The sequence below is a fragment of the Lithobates pipiens genome, unplaced genomic scaffold, assembly GCF_037356315.1.
Source record: "Lithobates pipiens isolate NorthernLeopardFrog02 unplaced genomic scaffold, aLitPip1_a1.2 Scaffold_16, whole genome shotgun sequence".
Classification (NCBI taxonomy): domain Eukaryota; kingdom Metazoa; phylum Chordata; class Amphibia; order Anura; family Ranidae; genus Lithobates; species Lithobates pipiens.
Genome location: NW_027507748.1, coordinates 207300604 through 207323392, shown reverse-complemented (window position 1 = coordinate 207323392; position 22789 = coordinate 207300604). Strand labels below are relative to the sequence as shown.

The 22789-nt window shown below is 45.6% G+C and overlaps 1 protein-coding gene across 1 annotated transcript in view; it reads right to left on the bottom strand.

Annotated features, from left to right (window-relative positions):
- ATG3 (autophagy related 3) overlaps positions 1–22789 on the bottom strand; it is a 124903-nt gene that overhangs the window by 66585 nt on the left and 35529 nt on the right.

Sequence of the window (22789 nt, the reverse complement as noted above, 5' to 3'; positions counted from 1 at the left end):
TACAAAACATGGTATACAGAAACAACTCCACTCATGGCCTATATGAATAATAAGATCCGTGGGAGTCATCCTGTTCCTGCGGAATGTGATTAGCTAAGTCAACACTATTTTTAATCCTTATGCTGCTAGCATTAGTAAATAGATATGCTCTCCTATCATATATACTGCATTTAGTGGCGTATAACATGCACCTTTTCACCCTGAAAATTTTGTGCAAATAGTGTGTATTATACGCCAATACTTCAATTTTAGCTGCCTCGGAGGGGACAGGGGGGGGGGGGGGGGCGGTACAAGCGCCATCAGATTACATACAGTGAGAATGTCCTGTTCACTTGGTGGCCTATGTAATAGGAAGTCCCATCTCCTGGGCTGCTATTGGACCACTGTTCTGTCCATCATGGGAGATTCTCACTGTATGTAATCTGTTGGCGCTCGTCTTGCCCCCCTCCCTGTCCCCTCTAGGCTTCAGATGGGCATTGATCAGGCTGCACTGATGGCAATGGTGAGGCTGCTGCATTGATGGCAATGGTGAGGCTGCACATGGGCATTGATCAGGCTGCATTGATGGCAATAGTAAGGCTGCAGATGGGCATTGATCAGGCTGCACTGATGGCAATAGTAAGGCTCCAGATGGGCATTGATCAGGCTGCATTGATGGCAATGGTGAGGCTGAAGATGGGCATTGATCAGGCTGCATTGATGGCAATGGTGAGGCTGCAGATGGGCATTGATCAGGCTGCAGATAGGCACTGACCCTTATTTTGCATCAAAGTTCCTTATTAAAATAAATGTGCGTGTTATACGCCGACAAATAAGGTACTCATTTAAACTTTGTTTTTTGTTTTTTTACATTACTTCAGTTACATCCTGGTTTCTATGCCAAGGTAAATGATGCCATACATCCCAGGAGTCTTCAGGAGGGGAGGAGAGGAAAGGAGGGGTTTTCTCAGCGAAGCACACTCTCCTACATGCATGCTTGAGCCAACGGCAGATGGATTCCAGGAAGTGAATGTTACATGAATCATTTGCCCTTACCCAAGATGGCCATGGCCAGAAATGCTAGGGGAGTTGTTTTTCAAGGTGATTTCTCAGAAAAATAAAGCATTGAGTCATAGATAGATAGATGGGCAGGTTTGATTTAAAATATTAAAAATTAATCAAACAGCAATTTTAGTTTGTGGTGCTCAGATGTAGTGAAGCTTAGATTTAATTATTTCTTCATAAACAAATATGTAATTTCTTTGGCAAATGCATAGCTGATTCACACATAGAAAATTATTTAAACCATATAATGGAAAAAGTGATTGATAAATTATTTAGTTGCCTTTCTCATTAATTGCATCTGTTATCGGTTAAGGCACAGTTTACATTAATTTTTCAACACACAAGCTGCCGCACAACAACCGTAACACTGCAGAAGGAAGAATTATTTCAGTAAACAGTATGTGGAAAACGAAGGGATCACAATTAAACTTTTGAACTGAACAAATCACATCTTAAAATGTCAACAGCATGGTAATTCATCACTCAGATGCTTGCAGATACCTTTAGCGATCTTCTAAAGAAACCTAGTAGCCATACATACATATACACACATATATATATATACATACACACATATATATATATACATATATATATATATATATACACACACATTTTTTGTACTCAGCGTAAAATCCTTTTTTCTGCAATTCACCGACCAGCACAACTCCTCTCTAACAAAATGGGTTGTTAGCCCTACCACTGGAGATTACTAGGCAAAGTTGTAATACAACACTTCAGAACTTTTAGTTCCGCCCAGGGGGTGGTCCCTAGGCTACAATCCCCACAGTCTGTCCTAGTAGCCTCAGTACGTCAACAAGCAGTATAAACGGGGGGGAAAAAAAAAAAAAAAAAAAAAAGGGGGGGGGGGGGGGTGCTGTGTCGGTCGGTGAATTACAGAGAAAAGGATTTTACAGCAAGTACAAAAAATCCTATTTTCTCTTATATTCCCCGACCGACATAGCTCCTCTCTGTAACAAAATGGGACGTCCCCAAGCAGTGCCAAACGAGGGGTGGGAAAAACAGCATAAAAACTTCATCCACCATGGCAAGTGGGAACTAGTGAAACTAAACCCACAAAAAAACAGCAGTGCGTGGAAAAACCACCACCAATAACCGGGTATCCACAACAGCAGTGATCCCCAAGACCACAACCAACTGCGTAAGTAATGCAACAGTGCATTAACATAACCATACTCCGGTTTTTCGAAAAACCATGAAAAAAATATTGATTGCATATTCAATTGCAACTACACGGCCACCTGCAAAACTTTGCGGCCAAAACTACCTTGTAGAACTTGTGATTGATCTAACAAAATCAAGCACTAACAGCGCTTTACTGCATATTCAAAATACTACTGATTCCCCATTGTTCTTAAAATGCAGTCCAAATGTGTTTGTTGTGTCACTATTAATCTCAGTGATTACCAACAATCAAATGTCCAAAAGCAGTGGAAAATGAGAATAAACCAGTCCAACATAAGGCAGCTCAAAATATTTCAATCAATCTATTTGCAGGGAACATGCAGTATGGAAGAAATCCTCCCGTGTGGTAAGTATTTATCAGAGTTTGTCCTACACCTTCACCGTTTGCACCGCAGTGCGGATCCCCTTAGATGGCCGCTTACCAGAAGTTTTTAACTTTGAAGCCTGTCTGTTTACTCCCGCTGTGTAGGCACCTCTTATCTCCTCCTGCCTCCTCCGTTCTATTCTGCTGTCCTCGTTGGCATTAAGCGTGTAAAAAAATGCAAGGGGTCCAATATCGTGTTATACCCTTTATTGTAAATAACCCTCACCCCCCTTACAAATTGCGCTTACTTAAAATCAATATGTTAAAAGCATTCACATAGGTTGTCAGTACTTCAGATCGAACATCTCACCGTCAGGCTGATATCCTCTCACGTCACTGCCTGTCAGTAGACTCCCGGATGTTCGTCTGCTCCTGCTCAACCTCACTACTCGCGTGGCCATGCTCTGACACGTTTCGTGATTACGTCTTCAGAGGGCGTGGCCATGCAACGTACGCTATAGTTATTTATACTGGGATCAATGGAGGCAGAGCGAGGTCATATCCTCTGTGTCGCCACCCGTCTCCCCTCCCTTTCCTCCTCCCATCCATCCGGGCCACTGTCCGCAACCTATTTATTTCCGGTTTGCTCACCTCCGAATTACGGATATGGTGTCCCCGGATGTTGACAATTAGACAGCGGTCCGTGTGAGTGTATTCTCATCCTCCGCGTAGCATACCATGTGTTGGCGCCGCGCGGAGGATGTGGGAGGAACTTATATGGTTGTTACCCATATTAAACATGTCATACAAACTTTTCATTCCTATTGGGTTTAACTATTACGTTAAAAACCTCTAAAACTTTAAACACATCATCCTAATTATTCATAGTTTACCATTTCTCATTCGAGCAGAATTTTTCTCCCCCAAGTTTTTTCCCCCCTCCCATGTAACATATTCATTATTCATTCTTATCTTGTTTTTATTTATCCTATTTGCATTAATCCTCAAATTCTAATACCTCTATACTATGTTAGGTTTCCCTTTCCATTTGTTCCCATTATGCCTTATTCATAGATGGAATATTCCTTACTTGATACTAATACTGAGTGTATATATTAAATTATAAAACTATACTGGACCAGAACTCTTTTATATACTTTATCCGACATTGTGCCCAACACTTTGTTGATATTAATATTTCTTCCTAACTACCTTTCTTTTTGATTTTTATTATACGGACTACATTGGGAGACAATCTATCTGAATGTATTTCCATCTATAATTTCTAACTATCCCCCGTCTAATCAGTAGTTACTAATATGACAATTCACATCTAATTCAATATTGAGGCTCTTAGGGCTAAGAGTGTCTGTTAAAAAGATCCATTCTGTTTCGCGCCGGGAAATCTCCCTCACCATGTTCACTCCTCTCCAGTTCGGATACAGTTTGTCAATTCCCCAAAATTTTAGTCCGACAGAGGATTGGACGTCGCTCTGCCTTCATTGATCCCAGTATAAATAACTATAGCGTACATTGCGTGGCCACTCCCTCTGAAGACGTAATCACGAAACGCGTCAGGGCCACGCGAGTAGTGAGGTTGAACAGGAGCAGGCGAACACCCGGGACTCTGACAGGCAGTGACTTGAGAGGATATCAGCCTGACAGTGAGACGTTCGATCTGAAGTACTGACAACCTATGTATATGCTTTTAACATATTGATTTTAAGTAAGCGCAATTTGTAAGGGGGGTGAGGGTTATTTACAATAAAGGGTATAACACGATATTGGACCCCTTGCATTTTTTACACGCTTAATGCAAACGAGGACAGCAGAATAGTACGGAGGAGGCAGGAGGAGAAAAGAGGTGCCTACACAGCAGGAGTAAACAGACAGGCTTCAAAGTTAAAAACTTCTGGTAAGTGGCCATCTAAGGGGATCCACACTGCGGTGCAAACGGTGAAGGTGTAGGACAAACTCTGACAAATACTTACCACACGGGAGGATTTCTTCCATCCTGCATGTTCCCTGCAAATAGATTGATTGAAATATTTTGAGCCTTATGTTGGACTGGTTTATTCTCATTTTCCACTGCTTTTGGACATTGATTGTTGGTAATCACGGAGATTAATAGTGACACAACAAACGCATTTGGACTGCATTTTAAGAACAATGGGGAATCAGTAGTATTTTGAATATGCAGTAAAGCGCTGTTAGTGCTTGATTTTGTTAGATCAATCACATTTTGTTACATTGTTATTTTGATACATAATAGCTGCTAAAAGATAAGAAGAGAGTGAATTTATCCTAAAAATTCAGTTTCAACAGTTTATTGGTTTATATGAGCGTTGAGGTCAGGTGTATGTGCATAGAGTATATACTTCTGGTTTTTATTGAAACCTTGTAGAACTTGGTAAACGTATGGACAGTCGACCAGGTCCCCACCTTACTCATCTGAGCGACCGACACTTGGTGTCAAAAGGCCCAAGACATTCCAATTGCCCTTGTGGAGTGGGCCGTGACCGGAAAGGGGGGCACCTGCCCCTTCAAGGCGTAGGCTTGTACTACAATCTGTCTGATCCACCTGGAAATGGTGGCCAACGAGACCGCCATGCCCTTCTTTGGACCAGCCACCGAAACAAACAAACAGTGACTCTGACTTCCGAAAGGGAGCCGTGGCAGCCAAATACACCTTCAGGGCCCTAACCACGTCCAGAGCGTGAAGGGCCACCTCCTTGGGGTGCTTCGGCTAAGGAGACATCGATGGTAATACAATGTCCTCATTGATATGAAAAGCCGGGACCACCTTCGGTAGAAAGGATGGTTGTGGACGCAACACCACCTTATCCCTGTGAATAACCAGATAGGACGACTTGCAAGACAAGGCCACCATTTCCGAAACCCTCCTGGCCGATGTGATGGCCACTAGAAAGACCACTGTGAAAGAGTCAAAAGAGGCATCTCCCTGATATTCTCAAATGGCGGTTTCTGAAGCACCAACACCAGGTTCAAATCCCATGGAGGTAACGGTGGACGCACCGGAGGGACTACGTGTCATACCCCCTGAAGGAAGGTACTCAGTAAGGAGTGCGATGCCAGGGGTCATTGAAAAAAAAAAAAAAAAACAACAGCTAAGGCTGAGATTTGCCCTTTGATGGTGCTTAATGCCTATCTCTGGTCAACTCCTTGCTGGAGAAACAGCAGGATCATGGATATGGAAAAGGAGCGCGGATGCCATCCTTTCTCCTCACACATGGAGATGTAGGCCTTCCAGGTACGATGGTATATCTTCCGAGAAGATTTCCGTGCCCTCAACATAGTTGGAATCACCAAATCCGACAGACCCCGGTTTCTCAACACCTGGCTCTCACTAGCCATGCCGTTAAAGCCAGCAATGGTAAAGCAGGATGGAAAATTGGACCTTGAGATAGGAGGTCCTCTCGCAACGGCAGTCGCCAGGCAGCGTCTGCCACCAGACGCACCAGGTCTGTGTACCAAGGACGCTGAGGTCAATCTGGGGCAACCAGTATTACTGGGATCCCCTCGGCTTCCAGTCTGCGAAGCAGACGTGGCAACAGTTTCAGTGGAGGAAAGGCGTAGATCAGCTGGTACTGATCCCACGGAGCCACCAGCTCGTCTGACGCGTCTGCCCACGGATCTCTTGTCCTGGACACGAATATTGGCACCTTCCAATGGAGACGGGAGGCCAGTAGATCCACATCTGGTGTTCCCAGCAGCCTGAATGTCTCCGGATGCAATGCCCAATTTCCTGGGTCTAGCATCTGTCGACTCAGATAGTCAGCCTGCCAATTCTCCACTCCCGGGATGTAAATGGCCGACAGGGCCGGTACGTGTCGCTCTGCCCACTGAAGTATGTGAGCGACCTCCTGAGTAGCGGCTGAGCTTCTTGTTCCCGCTTGGTGATTTACGTACGCCACAGCCGTGGCGTTTTCCGACTGTATCCTGATTGGACGCCCTTGAAGACTCACCGACCATGTGTGGAGACACAACCTGATCGCTTTCAATTCGAGCAGATTGATCGGCAACTCGGATTCTTTCGTCGACCAGAGACCCTGAGCTGACTGAACCCCCATCACTCCACCCCAGCCGGATAGATTGGCATCCGTAGTGATCACCGTCCATTTCAGAGGAAGGAAAGATTTTCCGGACTGAATCACCGGGGACCTCAACCACCAGATCAGAGTCCTTGACTGGCTGGCTCACCTGGATCTGTCGATCTAGGGACAGCTGAGATTTGTCCCATTATAACAAGATCTCCTTCTGCAGCACTCTGGTGTGGAACTGGGCGTAGGGTACTGCCTCGAAGGAGGCTACCATGAGTCCCAGTACTCGCATGCAAAACCGAAGCGACGACCACTTGTGGTTCATCAGTAATTTGACCATGGATCTGAGAGTCTGCAATTTGTCTGAAGGGAGAAAAACTCTCGCTTCCCTGGAGTCCAACAGTAAACCCAGGTACTCCAGACGCTGGGTCGGTACAATCACCGACTTCTTTAGGTTCAACAGCCACTCAAATTCTTGCAGTGTCTGCATGGTGATCGCCACATCCTCCTCTAATTCTGAGGCGGAAGATGCTCTCAGGAGGAGATCGTCTAGGTAGCCCACGATCGCGATCCCATGTTGTCTCAGCAATGCCAATACTGGAGCCAGTACTTTGGTAAAGACTCGGGGGGGGCTGATGCCAGACCAAAGGGAAGAGCCACAAATTGGTAATGGGCTTCCCCGACTGCAAAAACGCAGAAATTTTTGATGCCGAAGGCATATGGGTCTGTGCAGGTATGCATCCTGGATGTCTAAGGACGCCAGGGAGTCCCCTTGATGGAGCGCAGCGACTACTGAGCAAACGGATTCCATTCTGAACCTCTGCACTTTTACAAAGTGATTGAGGGCTTTCAAGTCCAAGATCGGACGTACCCCTTCCTTCTTGGGAACCACAAACAGATTTGAGTAGAACCCCTGGAAACCTTACGATTCCGGAACTGGTACAATCACCCCGTGATTCAGCAAATCCCTTACCGCCCCCCAACAGGGCCTCCCGGCGAACCAGGGACACGGGTATGCTGGAGGGGAAGAATCTGTTTGGCGGCCAAGAGAGAAACTATCTTGTAGCCTGTGGAAATCAGATCGCAGACCCATTGGTCGGATAACCGGGAGGACCACCCTCCCAAAGGCGACCCCCCACCCGAGACATGGGTGGGGACAAACCTTCATGCGGTAGCACTTTTATTCGCAGGCTTGTTAGGCTTGCGGTTCCAGGAACGTTTTTGACCGTCCGTGGGCGTCCTGTCGGGCTGGGGACATTTTGTCGAAGCTCCGGGTGGACGAAAAAGCCGCTTGTGAGCGGAAAAAGAGGGCCCTTGCCTACTGCATGGCTCCTTAGCTTTCCTGGCCTGTGGGAGTAGTGTACTCTTACCACCAGTGGAATTCTTAATAATGTCATCTAACAAGGCTCCAAAGAACCGGTCACCAAGGAAAGGAAGGACCGTCAGGGCTTTTTTGGATGCCTGGTCAGCAGACCAGCATTTTAGCCAAATTCAGGCGGCTCAGCACCACAGCGGACACTGAAGCCCTGGATAACAGAGTGAGAGTATCCAGAGCCGCGTCACAGACGTACTTAAGGCCTTGCACTAGTTGGTCTGCTAATTCCACGCAGACCAGGGAGGCCTGTTGCTCTCCCAATCGCGGTGCAAACGTTTTGCCCAGTCAGTGTCTGCAACACCAGTGCGGATGCCAGTACAGGTCGCACAGCTGTCCCCACAACCGTAAACAAGGAACGAGCCACCGCCTTGGCCTTCCTGTCCGTGGGATCCTTGAATGCAGGAGTCCCCTCAACCGGGATCGTGGTTACTTTATTTAACCTGGATACTGGGGGGTCCATGACAGGAGCCGACCATTTCTTGAGAAGGCTTTCCTCAAAGGGGTAACGCACCACCATGTATTTGGGGACCGAAAAGGTCAGTTGCGGGTGACCCCATTCCTTGTAAATGAACTTGTCAAAATAAGTCAGATACGGGAATACCTTAGGTAAACGTGCTGGCTTGCGGGACCCAAAAAGGGAACCGGTACATCAGCAGAAGGATCCGCTGGCTCCTGAATCTTCAGGGTATCACACACAGCTGTGATAAGTGCTCCAACAAGCGCTTTGTCGTGCACGGACCAGGACGGGGACTCATCCTCACCGTCCGAACGGTCCTGGTCAGTGTCATCCGACAAGACAGAGCAGGGGTCACCGGCCTCAGCAGGACCCGAGTCTGCGTCAGAGCTCTCTCCAGCACCTTTCTTCCCACGCACCGCCTCTATCTTGCCAACGAACTAATTGAGGATCGTCGTCAGGGTGTCCATAGGGACTGTGCAGTCTGCAGGTGATCCGGTTGCAATTGCCTGGATTTCGAGGGAAGAAACACCAGTTTCTGAAGCCATGCTGACCCTACCCTGTGTGCCACCCGAAGGGGACTTAGTCAGCGGCAACAAGGAGGGTAGGACTGTCACTGTCCTGAGGGGTTTTAACCCACCGGACTCACCGCCCTGAGGAGTCATGCGCTGTTTTACAGCAGTGCCTGTAGATCCCTAGCGCTCCCAGATGCAGAGGGACCAAAGTCGCGTCGGTGGCAGTCCGTCAGCATGATCGTTGAGCAATCTGAAACATGTGTCCAGATTACACAGAAAGCCTCCCAGCTCTCTGTGAGGACAAAACGGGAAGCTGAGGGCACAGAAGCTGCTACTAGAGCACAAAAAACGTGATCCAGCTTTAAGAAAATGGTCGCCAGTCTTCTGAATAGGGAATCACCTGGAAAATGGCCGCTTGAAGCCCAGAAGCATGCTGTCCCTTGCCCACACTGAAAATGGCCGCCAGCCAGCGCCATGAGAGGCAGAAAGAAAACATGTGGCAGACACAGCGCTGCACCAACACAGGGGCAAACCTCACAGGCACCCTCCGGGAATAAGCACTCAGGACCCAGGCACCCCAGCACAGCCAGAACCCAGGTGAGAGCCCAGGGCACACACCGCTCAGTATCCATGCACAGCCCCCCCCCCCCCCCGTGAGGGGGGAAAGGAGGGGAGTTAGGGACAGGGGAGAGAAGAGAGGGGGGGTGAGGGGGCCCCTGAAGTGACCTCCCAGGGAATGCCCAGCTGCTCAACCCTGCTAAGACAGGGAGAGCTGTACTTACCAGTCCTGAAGAGCTGGGAAACATTCCATTGTAGCCAACTCCTGATCAGTACAGGGAAGTCTACTGGCCCGGCATACTGTGACGCAGACATCAGTAGCCCGGTCATATGTATGCCCCGGAGCATAAAGCTCACCGACCAACTCTGGAACTGAGGTATGTCGTGGCCTGCCGAGCTGTAGCTGCGACCTGCACATGCTGGATGGCCGGACTGGGGAGACTACAAGGATAAGTGAACCAGCCTGTCACCCAGCCGGCTGTTGATAGAAGATCACAGGATCATTCATCTTACGCAAAAACCAAGCTTCTGCATAAAAAATAAAAAAAACACGGACCTATGGGCCCGCAGGGTTCCTAGGTGTATCTCCTTCACTAGGCAAAATAAAACTGAGGCTGCTAGGGCAGACTGTGGGGATTGTAGCCTAGGGACCGCCCCCTGGGCGGAACTAAAAGTTCTGAAGTGTTGTATTACAACTTTGCCTAGTAATCTCCAGTGATAGGGCTAACAACCCATTTTGTTACAGAGAAGATCTGTGTCGGTCGGTGAATATAAGAGAAAAATAACTTTAAAAAAAAACTCACCATGCCTCTTACTAAATACCTTGGAATGTCTACTTTCCAAAAATGGGTAATTTTGGGGGTATTTGTACTTGCACACGATCAGAAATTCATACGAAAAATAGAGATTTAAGAGCGATCATATGATAATCTGATCATTAGTACAGAGCTTTTTAGAGTTGATCAGGACAGTTAATCCAATCGTATTTGATCGGACATGCACAGGAAAAAAATTTGTACGACGCCAGATCGTATGATTTTCGTTTAATCGGTAGAGCTGTTGTTCCGGATTTGTATTCTGTCATACGCAAATTTTCGTGACTTTAGTAAGCTCAGATTCGATATGAGATTGGAATGCAAAAAAAATTCCCTTCACCGTAAAAACAATCATAGTGGCTGTTCAGCCGCTTAATCATTCTTACAGGCGGCGGGAGGCGACCTTCCCACCGCCCTGTGGTGAATCTCCCCGCTCACCTCCGCGATCGGTGCCGGATGTTGACCATAGAGCTTTCCAGCGGGCCAGATGGTCCCCGGAGTCTCTATGATCATTCGGAGACTGGGCGCGATGTTATGACGTCACGCCCAGCCTCTGCATTTGAAATGCCTTGGCTGGAAATTGGCTGGATTATTTTTATTTTATTTTTATTTCAGGCTTCCCAGCCTACAGGTGACAGATCTGAGGACTTATGGACCCCAAAAATGCATTTGATAAGATGCGAGATAAAAGTTTCAATGACCGACATTTTATTCTCTAGAGCAGTGATGGCGAACCTTGGCACCCCAGATGTTTTGGAAGTACATTTCCCATGATTCTCATGCACTCTGCAGTGTAGTTGAGCATCATGGCAAATGTAGTTTCAAACCATCTGGGGTGCCAAGGTTTGCAATCACTACTCTAGAGGCTCTGTTAAAAAAAAAAAAAAGTTTGCGGGTTCTGTGTAATTTTCTAGCAAAAAAAAAATATATATGGATTTTTACATGTAGGAAATGTCAGAATTGGCCTGGTAGGCAAGTGGTTCTAAAACAGAAGTTTTTTTTTTTAAATCTTAATGAAAAATATGTGGAAAAAAAATAATAATCTGTGTGCCACCACCCTGATGTCGGTCCAACGCTGTACACAAGAGGGGCATCACTGCTCTCTCTCTCCCCCCCCTCACTGGCTCAGGCACAGAAGGGGGAGCCATTGGCTCCTACTCCTGTCAATCACAGCTAGAGAGGAGGGAGAAGGGCCAAGCCGCACTGTATTTCAATGGGCACGCGGCTTGGAAGCGAGCCTGCATGAGTACCCCCAAAACAAGCAGCTTGCTATGGGAGCACTCAGCAGAGGGGAAGTGCCAAAAGTGCCGGCAAGAGATCCAAGAAGAGGAGACTCAGGGCTGCTCTGTGCAAAACCACTGCACACAGCAGGTAAGTATGCAATGTTTGTGATAAAAAAAAAAAAAATGTATATGTATATACGGTATATATTATATATATATATTTTTTTTTAATAATAATAATAATACCTTTACAATTCCTTTACTCATCATGAAGCCGGAAGACAGTCAGTCAAGGCAATATCACGAGGCTATGAAGGAGACGTAGCCATTTGCAGGTAATAGTACAGGCACCCATAATAAATTAATGTATTTAATGCAACTGTCAGGCTTGGTTCACACAATGGGCGGCACGACTTGCAGCGCCGCGACCTGCATACGATCAGCGGCGACTTGCAAAACGACTTCTGTATAGAAGTCAATGCAAGTCGCCCGAAGTCGCCGCAAAAGTAGTACAGGAACCTTTTTTCTAAGTCGGAACGACTTGAGTCGCTCCTATTAGAACGGTTCCATAATACAGAACGGAGCGCGACTTGTCAGGCGGCGAAGTCGCCTGGACAAGTCGCCCCTGTGTGAACCGAGCCTTAATGAAAAAACTGTCTCAAACTGATGGCATCGACACAAGCCTGTAAACCCCCGTCATCAAGGCCCTAAACCCCCACCCCCCCCATGTTCGTTCACTTTGGACCCACATGTAACTCAATACTTTCACAAACACATAGCCAACCTTTCTTGCTGAAACCTAACCAGCCAGCTAGATAAGAAAGATGAGAAGAAGTTTCTTTCAGGCTAAGAATGTTGGAGAAGCAGGAAATGCAGGTTCTCAGATAAAACGTGACAAGCAGTACTATGTACTATATAAAAAGGACCTGGGTGTCCTCAACTGAACTTTCAACTCAACAGGCTGATATAGGAACAGATATATCATATGACACTTTGTAATGTTAGTGCCGGAGTATATAGACATATTGTATTAGACTTCTAAGTAAAAAATTAAATGTCAGGGTGTACTTTATTAATGTGCAAGAGACTCCCTGATAGAAAGCACTATACAGTGCCTTGCAAAAGTATTCACCCCCTTGGCTTTTTACCTATTTTGTTACATTACAGCCTTTAGTTCAATGTTTTTTTAATCTGAATTATATGTGATGGATCAGAACACAATAGTCTAAATTGGTGAAGTAAAATTAGAAAAATATATACATAAAACTATTTTTCAAAAAGTAAAAAACTGATAATTGGCATGTGCGTACACATTTAACCCCTTTGTTATGAAGCCCATAAAAAGCTCTGGTGCAACCAATTACCTTCAAAAGTCACATAATTAGTGAAATGATGTCCACCTGTGTGCAATCTAAGTGTCACATGATCTGTCATTACACACCTTTTAGAAAGGCCCCAGAGGCTGCAACATCTAAGCAAAAGGCACCACTAACCAAACACTGCCATGAAGACCAAAGAACTTTCCAAACAAGTAAGGGACAATGTTGTTGCGAAGTACAAGTCAGGGTTAGGGATCATCAAAAATGTGTATATTTTTTATAACCTAGGAGCACCATCATCATAACCAAATGGAAAGAACATGGCACAACAGCAAACCTGCCAAGAGACGGGCGCACACCAAAACTCACAGACCGGGCAAGGAGGGCATTAATCAGAGAGGCACCACAGAGTCCTAACGTAACCCTGGAGGAGCTACAGCGTTCCATAGCAGAGACTGGAGTATCTGTACATAGGACGACAAAAAGCCGTACGCCTCATGCCGCGTACACACGAGCGGACTGTATGGCGTACTTAGTTCGTCATACAATCCGACGGACAGTCCGTCGTACTTTCGACTGAACGGACTTGACCACACACGGATGCACAAACAGTCTGTCGAAAGCTTGCGCGATGACGTGTACAGCACGTACGACGGGACTAGAAATAGGAAGTCCAAGACACAGCAAAGCACCCTTCTGCCGTGTAAATCCTTTCTGGGCATGCGCCATTCTTAGTCCGTCTAATTAGCATACTGACGAGCGGATTGTTCGCTGAAACCAAAGTACGACGGACAGAATTTTGAAAAATCCAAAATTCTTAGTACGCCGGACTGCACGCTGAAAAAGTCAGCTGAAGCCCACACACGAGCGGATTGTCCGCTGAAATGTGTTGTTTCGACGGACTAAGTACGCCATACAGTCCGCTCGTTTGTACGCGGCATCAGAGTTGGACTTTACGGCAGAGTAACCAGAAGAAATCCATTACTTTCAGCAAAAAAAACAAAATGACACGTTTTGAGTTTGAGAAAAGGCATGTGGGAGACTCCCAAAATGTATGGGAGGAAGGTGCTCTGGTCATAGGAGATTAAAATTGAACTTTTTAGCCATCAAAGAAAACGCTAGGTCTGGTGCAAACCCAACACATCACATCACCCAAAGAACATCATCCCCACACCATCCCCGTGAAACATGGTGGTGGCAGCATCATGCTGTGGGGATGTTTTTCAGCAGTCGGGACTGGGAAACTGGTCAGAGTTGAGAGAAAGATGGATGGTGCTAAATAAATACAGGGATATCCTTGAGCAAAACCTGTACCACTCTGCGATTTGAGGCTAGGACAGAGGTTCACCTTCCAGCAGGGCAATGACCCCAAACACACTGCTAAAGCAACACTTGAGTGGTTTAAGGGGAAACTTGTAAATGTGTTGGAATGGCATAGTCAAAGCCCAGACCTCAATCCAATAGAAAAACTGTGGCTAGACCTAAAGATTGCTGTTCACAAGCGCAAACCATCCAACTTGAAGGAGCTGGAGCAGTTTTGCGAGGAATGGGCAAAAATCCCAGTGGTAAGATGTGAATGAATGAAATACTTATATAGCGCACAATGCGAACTGAAATCGCCTCTAGGCGCTGTGGCGAGCTTTGATCATCAGCTAAAAGAGGAAGGTCTTACGTTTTTTCCTAAAAGCCAGGTGATTTTCTTCCAAACGGATGTCGATTGGTAGAGCATTTCATAGCCGGGGCCCTTGGACAGCGAATCTCCAATCCCCCTTGGATTTATACCGGGCTTTGGGCACGAGGAGGAGGTTTTTGTTAGCTGATCGAAGACTGCGGTTTGGTGTGTAATGATTTATTTTCTCCATTAGGTATTGCGGAGCTTCTCTATGCACGCATTTATGGGTGAGGCAAAGGGTTTTGAACATGATCCGATTTTTTATAGTTAGCCAAGGAGAGATGGATTCCCATGTTTTTTCTCCTGTTATCAGCCTTGCCGCCGTGTTTTGGATAAGTTGTAATCGCGCAAGTTGATACTGAGGTAATCCTATGTAAAGCGAGTTTGCGTAGTCCAGTCGCGAATTGATGATTGTTCCAACTACCACTGCCTTGTCATTCTTTGGGATAAAAGGGACGAGTCTGCGAAGCATGCGCAGCAGATGGTGAGATCCCCTGACTACTGCACCTATTTACGCATCCATTGACATTTGTGCATCTAAAATAACCCCGAGACTCTTGGCTTTGGTTTTTGGGGAGATAGGCTGCCCAAAGACAGTTATTGGAGACCAGGGGGTTTTGGTTGCGGGTTTATGATTTGGGTGTAAGATAAGCAGCTCTGTTTTTGATTCGTTCAGTTGGAGGGAGTTGGTGGTCATCCAGTCCTCTATTGATTTGAGGCAGTTTTCAAGTTGTTGGTGATCTTTTTTCCCATTGATCCTTAAATAAAGTTGTGTGTCGTCAGCGTAAGAGTGGAAGCAGAGGTCTGAGCATCTGATGATTTGGAGCAGTGGGCGGATGTAAATGTTAAAGAGAACGGGTGACAAAGGAGAGCCTTGAGGGACTCCGCAGGTGACTGCCCGAGATTCGGAGAAGAATTTTTGCTAGTTTCACTGTCTGTGACCGATTTCCTAGGAAGGACGCGAACCATTGGAGATCTAGGTCTTGGACTCCGGCTACTTCTGTGAGGCGGACAAGTAGAGTATTGTGATCTACTGTATCAAACGCTGCACTTAGGTCTAACAGTACGAGGAGACTCGGCTCGCCATCTTCTGCTGCTTCGAGGGAGTCATCCCAGATCTGCAGGAGTGCTGTTTCTGTTCCATGACCTGGGCGGAAGCCTGATTGCAGCGGGTCCAGGAGTTTGTTAGTATCCAGGTGGAGTTGTAGCTCATGTACTACTGCTTTCTCCATGATCTTGGAAATGGTATTGAGGCTTGTAATTGGCCTGCGGTTGTTTGGGTCCTGAGGGTCCAGGTTTGGTTTTTTGAGTAGAGGTTTGACAATGCCTTGTTTGAGGATGCTGGGAACAATCCCTTCGATGAATGATCGGTTTATGAGGTGGGTTATGGTTGGTGCCACGATGTTGGAGCATTCTTTCAGTAGTTTAGTGGGATGATGTCAATAGGTGAGGTGCTGTCACGCAGTTTATTAATGATGTTTTTTGCGGTGTCTGCGGTAATCGGGGATAGTGAAAATCTTGGCGGTTGCGGAGTGTTGGTGCAGACATCCTCTTTATGTGTTTGCTGGCTGAGGTCTGATGTTTTCTTCTGACAGATTGTTTCCCTGATGGTTTTGACTTTATTGATGAAAAAAATCCGACAGTTTGTCACAGTAATCCTGGGATTCACTTTCTGGGGGTTCTAGGCACACTGGATTCATTGATAGATTGACTAGATTAAACAGTTCCCGTGGTTGGTTTGCGGCCGTTGCGATTGTGAATGAGAAGTGGTCCTTTTTAGCTTTGAAGATTGATTTCCGATAATGCTCTGTGATACCTTTGTAGTTTAAGTGGTTTTCCTCGGTGGGATTTCTTCTCCATGTTCTTTCCGCTCTTCTGCGTTCTTGCTTTAGTATGGAGAGGGAGCTATTAAACCATCCAGCATTTTTCTTCCTGAAGAGTGCCCTGTGTTTTGGTGCTACCGAGTCTGCTGATTGCAGTAATGCCCTGTTCAGGCTGTTGAGCGTTTCCTCCGTAGAGTGGTTTAAGGTTATTGCAGATATCTTTTTGGACAGAGTGGTTTTGAAGGCTTCGGAGTACAGTTTTTTATGCGATCTGGTCCAGTGCGTTGTTACAGGTTTCCGTTTTGCGTTGGTGATGTTGGTAGCGATTTTGAATTTGATGGCGTGGTAGTCTGTCCATGGCAGAGTTATGTTGTTGAGTATGTTGACGTCAATGTTCTGTTTGAAAACGGGGTCCAAGGTGTGTCCTAACCCATGCGTGGGAGTCTATCAGTTGCTGTAGACCCAGTTCTTCTAGTTAATTGATGCAGGCCGTCGCGATGGGGTCTTTGGGCTCGTTTGCCCAAAGGTTGAAATCTCCGAGTGCCAGGAAATTTTTGAATTTTAGGGTGTGCATTGCGAAGGATTCCGTGAGGGGTGAAAGAAGATCGGATTTTGGTCCCGGTGGTCTGTAGCACAGTAGAATATGAATGGTGTCATGGGGAGTTGATTGGAGATGTAGCGTCAGGGTTTCCATAAAAGGCACTGGGTTCTGTGATGATGATTTAAAGATCACTGCTAGGCCTCCTCCTTTTTTCCCTATCCGGTGTTCGGTTAGGATCCTGTAGTTTTCCGGCACCAATTCGGTGAGGATGGTGTTGCAGTCAGAGGTTAACCAGCTTTCGGTGATGAAGAGGCAGTCTACATTGTTCTTGATGATGAAGTCGTGTACTTCCAGTCTATGTTTGACTGCAGACCTGGCGTTAATCAAGGCACACTCTAGTTGTGGTGGTTGAGTAGATGTTTTCCTGCGGTTGGGAGTTGCTTGTCGTCCAATTTTTAATAGTTGTTCTCTTTGAAGTATTTTATGTGGCAAGCTCAGAGACAAAGCGACCTGGATAGCCACAAAGTATTTACTTCAGGGGGGTGAATAGCTATGCATAGACTTTTTGTTATTTTGTTGTTTGCTTCACAATAAAAAAAACAAAAACAAACAAAAACACACACACACACACACACACACACACACACACACACCATCTTCAAAGTTGTGGGCATGTTCTGTAAATGAAATGATGCAAAATCCGAAAACAAGTGGACAAATAGTGTAGCACTAGTGAAATTCAGTAGAATTATCAAGAAATATATAAAAGAAAACATATAGAAGTTTAAATAAACGATATATGAAAACTGTGCATAGCATAATAGACCCAATATATGTAATGAGTTCAATTAAAGTGAAACAACTCCAATGAATGTTAGAAAACAGTCCATATAGACAAAAAAGTGAACGGAGGAAACTTCCTCCTGTTCGGTGACACCCAACCGGAACAGAGAGACAAGTTGTCTGTAGTCACTCTAATGCCGGCCATACACGGTTCGAATTTCAAAATAATTTTCTTTCAAAAATCGTATCTAAGAATTTTCGGATGAATTTCGCACCATTAGTGGGCTGCAGCAACAGCCGATTTTCGTGTGGAAATCAAATTTGAGGCATCTGACAAGTTGGAAATTGTTTGAAAAACGAACGATTTTCTAATCAATCATGGGAGAATCGTGCGAGAAATGTAATAAGAAAAGAAAATTTACGGAGATAAAAGTAGATTCCCAGCCACGAAAATTCTTTTCTGTAGCAGCATGAGGTGAAATTGAAGGCTTGGTTGGCCGAATTTCAAAAATCAATGGTGGCCTCATCAGATCACAAAAAACCCAAAAAGGAACTGATTTTGAAAAGAAAATTTGTTCGAAATTCGACCACGTTTGGCAAGCATTAGGCAGAGCCTTCATAGATAAGAAGATGGAGACACTTTTACCGCCCGAGATGGACACACATGTTGTACGACAGTGGGTCAGTAAGGCTTCGAATCCTAAGTGATCTGGATCAGGTGCTGTGTATGTACGATGGACAAATGGTTCAGATGCAGAGTTTCCGATTCCCAGTCTGCGATCTCCACAGCTACTATACACTTGGAATGAGTGTGCCAACAGATAAGTCCTCATAGACTCCAAAATGGAAAAAAAAAGTATGGAAGAAACAAAGAGGGCTCCAGATGGTGCAGATCAAACCAATGGGTTTATTGAAATATGTCATACAAAAAATGACAAAAAGTTTTAAAAGTGATTACAAATATAAAAGCAATGTGGGGTGCCGTAATTTAGCATTTACTGCACCCCACATTGCTTTTATATTTTATATTTGTGACTATGAAGACTTATCTTTTGGAACACTCATTCCAAGTGTATAGTAGCTGTGGAGATCGCAGAGTGGGAATCAGAAACCCTGCATCTAAACCATCTGTCCATCATACATACACAGCACCTGATCACCTAAAATTCGAAGCCTTACTGGACCCACTGTTGTACGACATGTGTGTCCATCTCAGTCGGTAAGAGTGTCCATCTTCTGATCTAGGAAGGCTCTGCCTTAGAGTGACTACAGACAACTTGTCTCTCTGTTCCGGTTGGGTGTCACCGAACAGGAGAAAGTTTCCTCCGTTGACTTTGTCTATATGGACTGTTTTCTAACATCCATTGGAGTCGTTTCACTTTAAATTGGACTCATTACATATATTGGCTCTATTATGCTATGCACAGTTTTCATACATGGTTTGTTTATTTAAACATCTATATTGTGTTTTTGATATATTTCTTGATAATTCTACTGAATTTCACTAGCGCTACTCTATTTGTCCACTATTTAGTAAACTTTGTTTGAGCGTCAGCTGCTTTTTTTATGTTCATTGTAGCGGAGTTTTTTCCCTGTACTTTTTCAAATCCTCAAACAATCCATGTTAATTCCAGATTGTGAGGCAACAAAACACGAAAAATGTCAAGGGGGTGAATACTTTTGCAAGGTACTGTATCTTTCCCTTCTGGATCTCAGCTGCTGCTGAAAGCTGTACTTTTATCTGGAATAAGTGAAAGAGAAGAGAATTAGAGAATATTCCAGGCTGGGTTTCTTGCTCCTGCAAGACAGACATGCAGGGACCCTGGATAAGTAAATGACTAGTAAACTACCAGTCATAATTAAAGGACACTGTTAAAAATGTAAAGGACACTTACATTTTAATGGAAACTGAAGTCATGCAATTGCGTGGCCCAATGTAAAGATTTAGTTGCAATTTAAGCCTGCTCACACATAAGAGTGCTCTAAACTTTAAGCTAATCAGAACGGGTTGCTATACTCCTCCTAATGTTGGATGTTCAATCAAGTTTATCCATAACACATGATGCAGAATTCAAGCTAAATTATAAAACACACAGCACACTACCAATCAGTCAATCTGAGTATGTATTAATTAAAAAAAAAAAAAAAAAAAAAAAAAAGAACTGGTCACTTTTTGTAAAAAACTACACTGCTCTCTTCCCATTCCAATCTAAACGAACAGGACAGCCACAACTTCCAGTGCTGGCCACACCTACAGAGTAAGCTCCTCTTAACTTGAATAGGGAACTAGTCAGCATTTTGTCAGGCTCAGCAAAGGAGGCTGTAGCTGTCATGCTGAGCTAATTACCGTATCAGATGACCCCCCCACCCCCAATTCCCCCCCCCCCCCCCCCTCCAAGTTTTTGCCTATACTCACTATATAAGACGAACCCCCTTCTGAGGCTTCATATTTCCTTCTTGCTGGAGCCATACCGTGCTGAGCCAATCACCGAAAGTGAAGTATTCTATTAATGAATACAAAGCCTGCTCGGATTGGCAGAGGCTGTATCATCAGCCGCTCCTCTCTGACTCTCAAAGCCAATCCAAGCAGGCTACTATAAGTAGCCTGCTCGGATTGGCAGAGGTTGTTACTCCAATCCAAGCAGGCTCTGTATTAATAGAATACATTGTTCGCCGGGATTGGCTCAGTGGTGTATACTGTATGTATTGGGAGCCAGGTCCTTCTCCTATACTAGGCAGAAAAAAACTGAGCTGCTGGATGCAGTGGGAGGGGTTATAACCAGTAGGACTGACCCATGGGCGGTACTGTGCAAGTGTTGCTGGTCTTAACACTTTCTACCTAGTCCTCTAATAAAGAGGTGATATAATCCTAAGGTCAAGAAGAGCTGGAGAGAGAGAGAGTGTAACGGTTTCAGGTTCGAGTCTCTCAAAATGTGATGGCATCTTGGGAGACCCTGTGAAAATGTGCCTAGTCTGTGCAGTGCTGTACCCTACACTAATACTCAACTAGCGTATGGTAGCATTCCAAACATTCACCAATGCAAAGACCAGGATTGTCAGGACAGCGGGGACAATAATAACGGGTGTCACGCCTATATCCGCGCTTGCTGCAGATGTCACATCTTCTTTGGGGGGCTCGTTGGGTAGGGGTACTCGGGAGGACATAGGGAAAATGCCTCTCATGCAGCCAGATTACTGCATTTGGATTGGGAAGGTGATGTGGGGCACCGTCTGGAAACAGAAGGGCTCTGACATTCTCTTCCTGGAATTTAAAGAAGGATCAAGTCTGTCCTGAAGCTCTGTATAGCACATGAGCGTTCAGCAAAGCAAATTGAAATAGACACTTTTTTGTACCAGCGCCTGACCTTATGGGCAACTAGGTACGGCGCCAACAACTGGTCATTGAGGTCCACCCCCTCCCATATTAAGGTTATATTTTTGGACACAGAGGGATTTCTCCACAACACCAGTCGCCGTAGGAATTTGGACAGTCATGTCTGCGTGAAGGGAGGTAAGAACGAAAACTTTCTTATGATCCCTCCACTTCACAGCGAGCAAATTATTACACTTGAAGCAGGCTCGCTCACCCAGCCTAAGATGGGAATCTACAAGCCGCTGGGGAAAGCCCCAGCAATTCGCGCGATGCCACATGCTCTAATCTGATGATCAAACAAGTGACTAAAGTGGCGCGCTCATGTAATAATTGTCCGCGTACAAGTGGTACCCCTTTCCGAATAAGGGTGACACCAAGTCCCACACAATCTTGCCACCGCTCCCTATGTAATCTGGGCAGTTTGGCAGCTCTACGTGGCTATCTTTTCCCTCGTAAACCATAAAACTACATGTATAGTCTGTAGCCCCGTCACAGAACTTATACATCATGAACCCGTATCTGGCACACTTGCTGGGAAGATACTGTTTGAAAGACAAGCGGCCAGAAAACTTAATCAGGGACTCATCAACGCAGACAACTTCATGGGGAGTAAACAAGTCTGCAAAACATTGGTTGAAGTGGTTTACGAGGGGCCGAATTTTGTAGAGCCGATCGTATCCAGGGTCTCCACAAGGGCGACAGAGTTCATTGTTATTGAAATGCATGAACCGCAAGATCTGCTCGTATCGTGCCCTGGTCATGGAGGCAAAGAACATGAGCATATGGTGAATTGGGTCAGTGGACCAATATGACCGCAACTCGTTCTTTTTAGTTATGCCCATCAGGAGGGATAGGCCCAGAAAGATCTTAAAATTCGGAAACTGTATTTGGTTTCCAATCTCTGGCAAGTGAGGACTGGAGAATAGCGGCGATGTATTGACCAGCATACAAATTGCTTTGGTTCACTATAGATCTATAGAGATCTTCGATGAAAAAACAGCAAATAAAAATCAAGTGACGTAAAATCAACTGTTTCCACCTGAATGCCAGGTTGGCCAGTGAATGGGGGGAAGTACGGGTGCTGCAGAAGTGGTGGGTTCCCAATTAGGATTGGCGAATGCAGCAGGAAGGGCACTATGGGCTCGACGGGCCTGTGTTCGTCTTCTTCTTGGTGGCAGTGGGACACTACTTGTGCTTGCCACCTCACCAGCTTGAACGGCACTTACAGGACTCGCCACATCACCACATGTTATTGCAGTGCCGGTTTCACTATGACCAGGGTGTACTAGGCCGCTGGTGTTTGCCAGTTCACCAGAAGGAATAGCGTCACTAGTATTTCTCTGCTCCATACGAGAGCCCCGTGGTTCTTGCATCTCCATAGCAGAAGAAGATCGGGGTCTGGTACGCCTGACCTTGCAGGGACCACAACTCTGTCAGAGCCATCTCTCATAGAGCCACTGTAGTCTACAGGATCATATTCTGAGCATGAATCTGACAGATGAGTGACTTCCTCTTCACTATCTGTCACGCTCAGAAAAGTGTAGGCCTCTTCACTACTGTACCTTTGATTTGCCATTTTGGTCTCTAAATTTTGTGGTACACTAGTGAGACAGGTAAAAAAGCTCCTGTTAGCGACTGATTCAAATGCTACCAAAAAAACTTCTAGCGATCGCAGGGATCAGGCCCGACTCTGCGAACGCTGCAGTTATGTGTTTAGTGTTTT